The sequence below is a fragment of the Carica papaya genome, chromosome 2 (assembly GCF_054855325.1).
Source record: "Carica papaya isolate Zhongbai chromosome 2, ASM5485532v1, whole genome shotgun sequence".
NCBI lineage: Eukaryota > Viridiplantae > Streptophyta > Magnoliopsida > Brassicales > Caricaceae > Carica > Carica papaya.
Genome location: NC_142310.1, coordinates 15511567 through 15520369, shown reverse-complemented (window position 1 = coordinate 15520369; position 8803 = coordinate 15511567). Strand labels below are relative to the sequence as shown.

General features: G+C 35.2%; 1 long non-coding RNA gene across 1 annotated transcript; it reads left to right on the top strand.

Moving 5' to 3' along the window:
* Window positions 1-3610: 3610 nt before the first annotated feature.
* On the top strand, window positions 3611-5406 carry LOC148268805 (uncharacterized). Its single transcript, XR_015816721.1, has 2 exons — window positions 3611-3879; window positions 5182-5406. It is a non-coding gene; the product is annotated as an uncharacterized LOC148268805 (long non-coding RNA).
* Window positions 5407-8803: the final 3397 nt, after the last annotated feature.

Here is an 8803-nt window from a genome sequence, read left to right as displayed (position 1 = left end):
ATGTGTTTATCTGTTTAATTTATTTCTTCTTCCTCTAATTGTTTTTGAGAATTTCTCCTAATAATTGTCCTCTTATTTGAATATTTCAAAACAAAGAATCCCCATGTTGATTTTTCAAAGTGTTAGAGAATTATTGTCAAGTACTTATTCTCCTTTTATTTCTTATGACTTATATTTATACAAATTAAATATCATACTAGCTACGTACATTATAAAAATTATAATATACATATTTAATGACAATTTAAAAATATTTGTTTTATTAACTATTTCTAACTGGCACATTAACCTCAGTTGCCACAGATAAATTTGTGTCATTATTTAAGAATCACACAATTTTTTGCTATCATATTTGAGACATATTGACACAACAATTAGTCTCATAAGAAATTAACAGTGTAAAGCTTAATGTGTTAATATGTGCTAATTAGTAAATAAAGTTTAATAAATTAATTAGTTACTATTTCTTATATGTTATATATATATATCCTAATTAATACATCAAACTGTCATTTTAATCCCTAAATTTTGTCACATTTTTACTTTAGTCTCAAATATATTCTTTTATTACAAAATAGTCCCTGCATTTTATTTTTTTTTTTAAAGACTTAATACCAGTAAGAATTGAAGGGAAAAATTTGAATTGATTTAAAATTTGTTTAGTTAGTAAAATTTAAATTTTTTCCCTTCTTGTTGTCATTAGATATTGTCTTTCTATATTCTCATAACTAAGTTTTTCTCTATTAAGGTTAATTAATTTATCGATTAACTTAATATAATCACTCAAGTTTGGTTAATTATCACACATGCTAAGTACGTGTACTTGTACTATTTGTATAAATACTCTAGTGTACTTCATTTCACATTAGTTGAATACTCAAAATATTTTTGTCTCTCCTATATATGATGTGATCCCAGATGGCCTAAATTTAGTTCAAAAGAATGCAATTCCACATCAAGGAGTCCCACATAAATTAAGATTTCTGTGAGATAATTACCCTCGAGTTCGCAGCTACATGGGAAGGAGACTGACGTGATACCCGCTGACAACACACCTAAACTGGAGGAGTGCAAGAAGTGGGCGAGTGTAGATGAACTTCTGGGAAACAAGAGAAAACAATTACGGGGTAGTAATACTCCAAGTTACTCTATGCCCAACCAAGTATGAAATAGTGAGGCCAAATCCGATAAACAGAGTTCTTGGCCTATGAAGAAACGACACCAGAAGGTGTCAGAAACCTGAAGGGGAACAGGCCTTACCATGAAGGAATGGCTCGGTCCAAGAATCCTGCCTCATGAAGAAAGTCTGAATGTAGTTTGGGTTTGGGTACTCGTAGGGTACACATGTGTTGCAATGTACGTGTAGGATACTTGGCCCACACATTTACCGATGTTCCTCGGTTTCGTGGAGAAGCAACCAAGGCAACCTTGTGCCCCGCAGGAAAATTGGAGACAGTCAACTTTCTCGGTTGAAGGCCCTCACATGAGCAAAGAGGCCCACATATGTGCTGGACATGCAGCCCGACCCACACTTCCCACGAACATGCACCTGTACTCGCACGTATCGCACACACAATAGCTCGGGAGTGCCCACGCATGCGACTTTCTAGGCCCCCTCAGAACCAACTGCACGCACGCAAGGCTAAGGGCCGAATGTGTGCATCCCGTGCAGATGGGCCTGCAAACGGCCCAGCAAAATAGCCCAAGCTCGCCATCCAATGACTCTCGCGGGCCTTCTCCCGCCCAACCCGGCCCAACCCATTACTAGTCATGTTTTTCTCTTTCTTTGTTACCAAACATCAAATACTCATTATATTTAAAAGAAAAATAATTAAGTATATGCATATGTATAGATATATATAAATATATATATCACCTCAACTATGTATATATATAAATATGTTAATACCTTGATTGCTTTTTTCATTTTTTCGTATGATAAATTCTTCAGCACCCATCGAGCTACTTCCCTTATATGTTACTAAACATTAAACATTCATTATATTCAAAAGCAAAAACAAAAGCAATATATACACAATACATGTTATTTCCTTTATTTATTCCTCATCCACCTTATTTTTCCTTGGTCTGCCTACCTTCTTTGGTACTAGAGTACTTGTTTCTCCTGCTAACACTGTAGAACTACCCCTTTCTCCTATTGGCACTGTACAACTACTCCCTTCTTCTACTTTTTTTTACCTTGGCTTGGATGTGGGATGCTTTTGATCAACCTACACCTCACTATTCACTGTCATTGTGTTAGAGGGAAATGCTAATTTGCATTATTTTTAAAAAATAAAATTATTAAAAATAAATAAATTCAGATTTTAATATATATGTATGATCTGCATTGTTTATCGAGAAAAAAGGAAAGAAAAAAACTACCATTTTTAGGGGTTTCGTTTTTTTATTTTATAATTCATCACATAAGAGATTTCAATCACATAGTATATTCGTTGTCAAATTGCAACGAGAAGGCACTTGTTCGATTGGTTTAGGAACTGGTATTGTTGTTGCTTTTACTTGTGTTGATTACGATAGTAGCTTTGGTAAAAGGAGGAGGAAGAGGAGGTAGACCATCCTTGAGGCTTCGATTGCTCTTCGCCTCGGTGCTTACTCCATGATGGCCCAAACCCAGAATAATAATAAAATTCGTAGGGACTGGATGAAGAGATGGAGCGTTTAGTGGTAGTTCGAGCTTTGCCACGACAAGTCGGCTGCTTGTCGACTTGTTATTGCGGCAAGATTTGAGTGATGAAATATTTTCAATCTTTGTCTTGCATTGCGAGCTTCTCTTGTCTTTGCGCTTATACCTAAATTCAGTGTCGATCAATATCAAGTTTTCCTTATTGCCCCTCAATTTCTCATGCATGTCTACCTGTTTCTATTGTAAAAGTTTTACAGCTAACAAAAGCCATAAATAAAAAAGAAAGCAAACAAAACAAAAACGCAAACTAGGTGTGAATGGATTTATATTTCAACATAAATTTTTGGGATTAATTGGTTTCGTGTCGTGGAAATGACAGTGGGTGAATTTTGATTTGACCAACCTTTTTCTTTAGGTTGTTGAATAAACGGCTGTATTTTTTGGACTATTAATTTTTGTATAAAGCATGTCATACAGATAGTATAACACTCCAAAACCTTTGTGTTCAAATACAGTATTTTAAACTCAATATTTTCTAGGCATTACAACCTTTAATAATTAATTTCTATCAGATATTGGAATTTATGTCTCTTGTGTGTTTTTAATTTTTAATATTTTATTTTATTAAAGTTAGAATTATTTTATTTTACTTATTTTTAATAATTGTTATTTTTGTCAAAAATTATTTAACTCTTTAAAGAAAAATAAAAGAAAATTAAAAAAATGAAAAACGACACGGAAAGGAACCACAAAAGTAGCCCGCGAGCTCAAGCGCACAGGAGGTGGATCATGTGCGCGCTTGCTCACACATCACGACGTGCGTAGTGCGCGACATCACATCGCGTGCAGTCATGTCGCACAGTCACATTGCACCCTGCGTGCTGCCAGTGTGACATCCTATCAACCTCTCGGAGTCAGCTGCCACATCGCCTATAACTACCAATCGTGTCGCCTCCCATTAGTCGCTATCACTGGCTGCTCCCCCTCTATATGTCAGCCGTGCATGTTGCCACATGGCAAACATGTATTTCTTTGCCATAGCTATATAAAACCTTCTCCGTTTCCTCTTTTCTCCCATTTCTTCCATTTTCTTCTCTTCTTCACTTAACCAAAGGTTTAGATAGAAAATTTAGAGAGATAAAGCTAAGAAGAGAGAAAGAGAGTTTAGAGCGAGAAAGCTTAGAAAAGAGAGAATCTTAGGAGGAGACCGAAAAGTCTTTGATCTTCACACGGTAAATCTTCTTTTTTCCTCTTTGGTTTCTTTTTTTCACACTATAACTTAAAAAGGGGATCACCTTTAAGCTCTTTATTCACTTAAAATTTCAAAAAAGCTACTTCATGCAAGGAGTCTACCAACCACCTGCCTTCCTCTTCCCAAAAAGCAAACCGATCTGTAAAAGCTTAAAGGTTTCAATAAGGGATTTCTTGAGTATTTTCTCATATATTTTTAAGTGGATTTTTTAGATAATTTTACTTGAGATTTTAAATGATCTAGATGCATGGATTTGAAATGTGATTGGTTAGTAATTTACATGAATATGAACATATGAAATAAAATGCATGATTGACTCTGCATAATGATTTGAAGTATACACGGGTTTGACCCTTTGCCTTGCCTTTAATAATGGTGGAGATAGTCATTCTTTTAAGCCTCGGCTTGAGAAGATGACCCGATGGCCAAGTCTAGGTAAAATGGGCCTTTGTACCATAATATTTTATTAGACCCCCATCGAGTCCTAAATATGCGGTTATTACTAATGCAAATAGGTAAAAGAAAGAGGAAAGAATGGAAAATTTGTTTGACCATTATCTCTGAGGGGTTTCTGTTTCTATTTGAATCTGTATCTATATATGTTGGTGAACCGCTCCCTATGAATGAGAGTAGCATTTCTTCTGACGAGAGTGGATTTGCATTCTGATCTGTAGGGGCCATAGTGACGAAGTATGATCGTGGTCATTAGTCTTATTTGATTTGTAGAGGCCACAGTAGTGAACTACGGTCGTGGTCATTAGTTTATATGACTGATATGAAAATGAATATGTTTGCTATCACAATGGTAGTTTGGGGATCTTTTCTACCCTCAGTTGATATAAATTAGAACGGTTTCACGTGAAGATCTATAAAAGACATAAATAAAACTAAACTATTTGATAACATGGCCAGAACAATTGTTTAATATGTCATACTCTAATGATTTCGTATCATATGTTCTTTTATATTTTATGATCTTGTTATGCTCTTAATAGGTTTAACTAGTTTCAATTACACTACTTGATTTGTTTTGACTATTTTATTTTCCACTCTGTCTTTACATCTTATTATGATATCGATGTTTTAATGGCTTTTAAAAGAAAGATAAAGGTTTTCTTAATATTTGAAAAATAAACCCGCTCTTATGAGTAAGTTAATCATTTAAGTAAATACATTTTATTTTAAGTTAATTACTTTTATAAACCTTAGTAGTGTAGTTTAAATACTTTTTCCCTTACTGAGTTATGTGGAACTAACTCCAATCTATGTCCCCCACCCCCAGATTATGGAAGTGGTGATTCGCTCGTTGAATTGCCCCTTGAAGTTTGTTTGGATCCATTCATAGATCTTTAGGAAGATTACGAGTGCTTTATTTGTCTGTACTCTGATGAAACCAACTTGTAATGGAATAAGTGGCTCTCCATAACTTTTGTATATATATATATATATTTTGGCAGCCATCTTCTTGGCCTCAACTATAAAATTTAAAACTCAAATTTTATTGTAAGGGATTCGATTTTCTACTGCATATATTTTTAATATTTGCACTTATATATGTTTTGTTATCAGGCTCCTTTTTATCCCACTAAGTATATGAGATGTCGCAATTGGTATTAGAGCATGATTCTCGAAAAATTCCTTACTCTGAGGTCTAAAGTTTAGATTTGGAGAAATATTAGGAAAATCTTATAATTAGAAATAATCTCTTCTTTTTTGACCTAGTCATCTTATTCTTATAGATTTATCAGGATTTGGTGTAATACTAAGAATGAAGTTGTTAGAGAACTATCGAGCTGTTATTGACTGTGATGAGAAAACTATAGCCCTACACTCGCCTAGAAAAAGATAATCATAGAACTATAAGATGTGTTTTGTAAATGAATATTTTTTGAATGTTTATGAATTTTGTATAATTAAGTAATCGAATGGAAAAGATTTTTCAAAAATTTGGGAAAAATTACTAATCTTTTTCTAACCTCTGTGATGCATAGGCACATGGATCCTGGGCCATCAGTTCAGGCGATCCCCATCGTCTGTAACTTCCTGGATGTCTTTCCTGCAGAGCTACCAGGTCTACCTCCCCAGCGGGTGATTGAGTTCTCCCTTAACCTATTTCTAGGGACATAACCTATCTCAAAAATATTCTACCGAATGGGTCGATAAAGTTTTTGGAGTTAGAATGTCAGATCACAAAATTGAGGGAGAAAAAGTTCATTAGACCTAGTCATTTTCCATGGGGTGCCCTAGTTTTATTTGTGAAGAAGAAGGATGGGACCCTCAGGCTATATATTGACTATCAAAAACTCAACTAAGTGACTATCAAAAGTAAGTACCCCTACCCCGTATTAACGACCTCTTTGATTAATTATAGAGTTCTTCAGTCTTTTCTAAGATTGATCTTAGGTCGGGCTATCACCAATTAAAGGTTGAGAGTGAAGATATTCCCAAAATGGTATTCTGCTGTGTACCAGCCAATTTAAATTCAGGGTCATGTCTTTCAAATTAACTAATACCCTCACTACCTTCATGGACTTTATGAACGGAGTTTTCAAACCTGCAATCGATTAGTGCATCATTGCTTTTATTGATGACATCCTAGTGTATTTCAAAAGCCCTCAAGAACATCTTGTTCACTTAAATCAAGTCTTAAAGACTCTCCTAAGAACTATGCCAAGTTAAGTAAATCCTTCTTTCATTTGGACCTGATTTTTTTTCTTAGTCATATGATTTCTGGTGATGGAGTTTCTATTGACCCTTTAAAGGTCAAGACTGTCATTAATTGGAGTCAACTAACTAATGTCATAGAAGTTTGTAACTTTTTGGGACTGACGGGTTATTACCGGTGCTTTATTGAGGGATTCTCTCACATTGCTACTCCTTTGACGCCTCTCACTAGAAAGGGTGTCATGTTTGATTGGGATGAAAAATATGAAGATAGTTTTGTCAAACTTAAGTGTCGACTCACTACTACCTCGGTATTGATCCTCCTTGATAATACTGGATGATTCCAAGTTTTCTATGATGCATCTCATGTTGGTTTGGGATGTGTACTCATGTAGCTTGGTTGGGTGGTAGCATATGATTCCAGGTAATTGAAGCCGCATGAATGTAACTACCCCACTCACGACCTTGAGCTTGCCACCATTGGTTTTACCTTGAAGATATGGCACCACTATCTGTATGGTCAAACTTTTAAAATCTATACCGATCACAAAAGTCTAAAGTATTTATTTTTACAACAGTTGAACATGAGATAGGGGCATTAGATGAACCTCTTGAAGGACTACGACTACAAGATCTTGTACCACCCCGGTAAGGATAATGTAGTCGCTGATGCCGTTAGTCAAAAGGACTCAACCATATTGGCCCAGTTAATGGTGTCCAGTTGGAGGATGCTTGAGACAATTCAAAGTCTCCAATTGAATCATTACGATGAAGGTGCATATCCAAATTCAAATCAAGCCCATTCTCTTCATGAGAATTCGGGAAGTCTAAGTAACGGATCCTGAAATTTTGAAGCATATAGACAAGTTTGCATATGAGGAAGTCTGTGACTTCAAAATAACTGATGATGGCTTGTACAAGTTTCGAGGTCAAGTATGGGTACCTACCAACTCCGAGCTCAGATTGGATGTTCTGTAAGAAGCCCATGTATAAAAGTTGTCTATCCATCCTGGAAATACTAAGATGTACCGAGATTTGAGGCACTGTTTCTGGTTGCCATGGATGAAGAGGAATATTGTTGAGTTCGTCTCCTAATGTCTCACTCGACAAAGGATCAAAGTAGAGCATCAGAGACCTGGTGGACTTTTGTAAGGTCTCCCAATCTCAAAATGGAAATAGGATCATGTGACTATGAACTTCATCACGGGTTTGCAAGGATTAGTTCATATCGTAATGCTATTTGGGTCATTATGAACAGATTGACCAAATCTATCCATTTCCTTGCAGTTAAGACTATTGACTCAACCAGTAAGTTGGCTCAGTTCTATGTTGAGGAGATTATCTGACTTCATGGTGTTCTTGCTTTTGTGGTTTCACACAACGATCCTCGTTTTACTTTTTATTTTTGTGAAAGTGTAACATCCCAAATACTAATGGGTAGAAGTTCTGAGTACTAAACAGTTTTTGACATTGACGCAGAAAATAGAAATCCCTTACAGAATAAACTAAATTTTAAGAACTTACATCAAGGGCCATAAATTGGCAATCCTAAGTATTAGACACAAAAAGTAGAGTCCTTATAGGATTTTTACATCAGAGTTTGAAATAACTATTGCACTCGAATTATGTCCTACAAAATTTCTAAAAATTCATGAAAGGTTCTAATCAAACTTCAAGATAACTTAAGAGGGTCGATCCTCAACTTCCACAATATTTTGGGGGGGGGGGGGGGCATGGATTAGGGGTGAGTTCTATGTAAACTCAGTAAGAGAAACAGTATTTAAACCACGCAGATAAGGTTTAAAAGGTAAACAATTTGAATAGTACTTTATACACCTCTTACCTTAGAGAACCATCGCAGGATGAAGTCATTTAATTATTCATAGAACTCTTTTGTCTTTATTAAGGAAATATGGTGAAACAGTTACATAACCAAGTTATGAGCACCATTATTCAGCAACTAAACATGCATGTTATATCGCATTTGGCATACCCGAATGTTACAAATATCCAATTGAAATCAAACAAACCACACACTTCATAAACAAAAGAACCATCATATAAATCATCATGCAGATTCAACTAGTACAAATTGCATACCCAGTAAATAAAATAATCATCATACAAATAATTATAGAAATTCAATTAATACGAGCAACATACTCAGTAAACAGAAGAACCATCATACAAATCATCATAGAGATTTAACACAATAAACATACTCAGTAAGTAGAAGAACC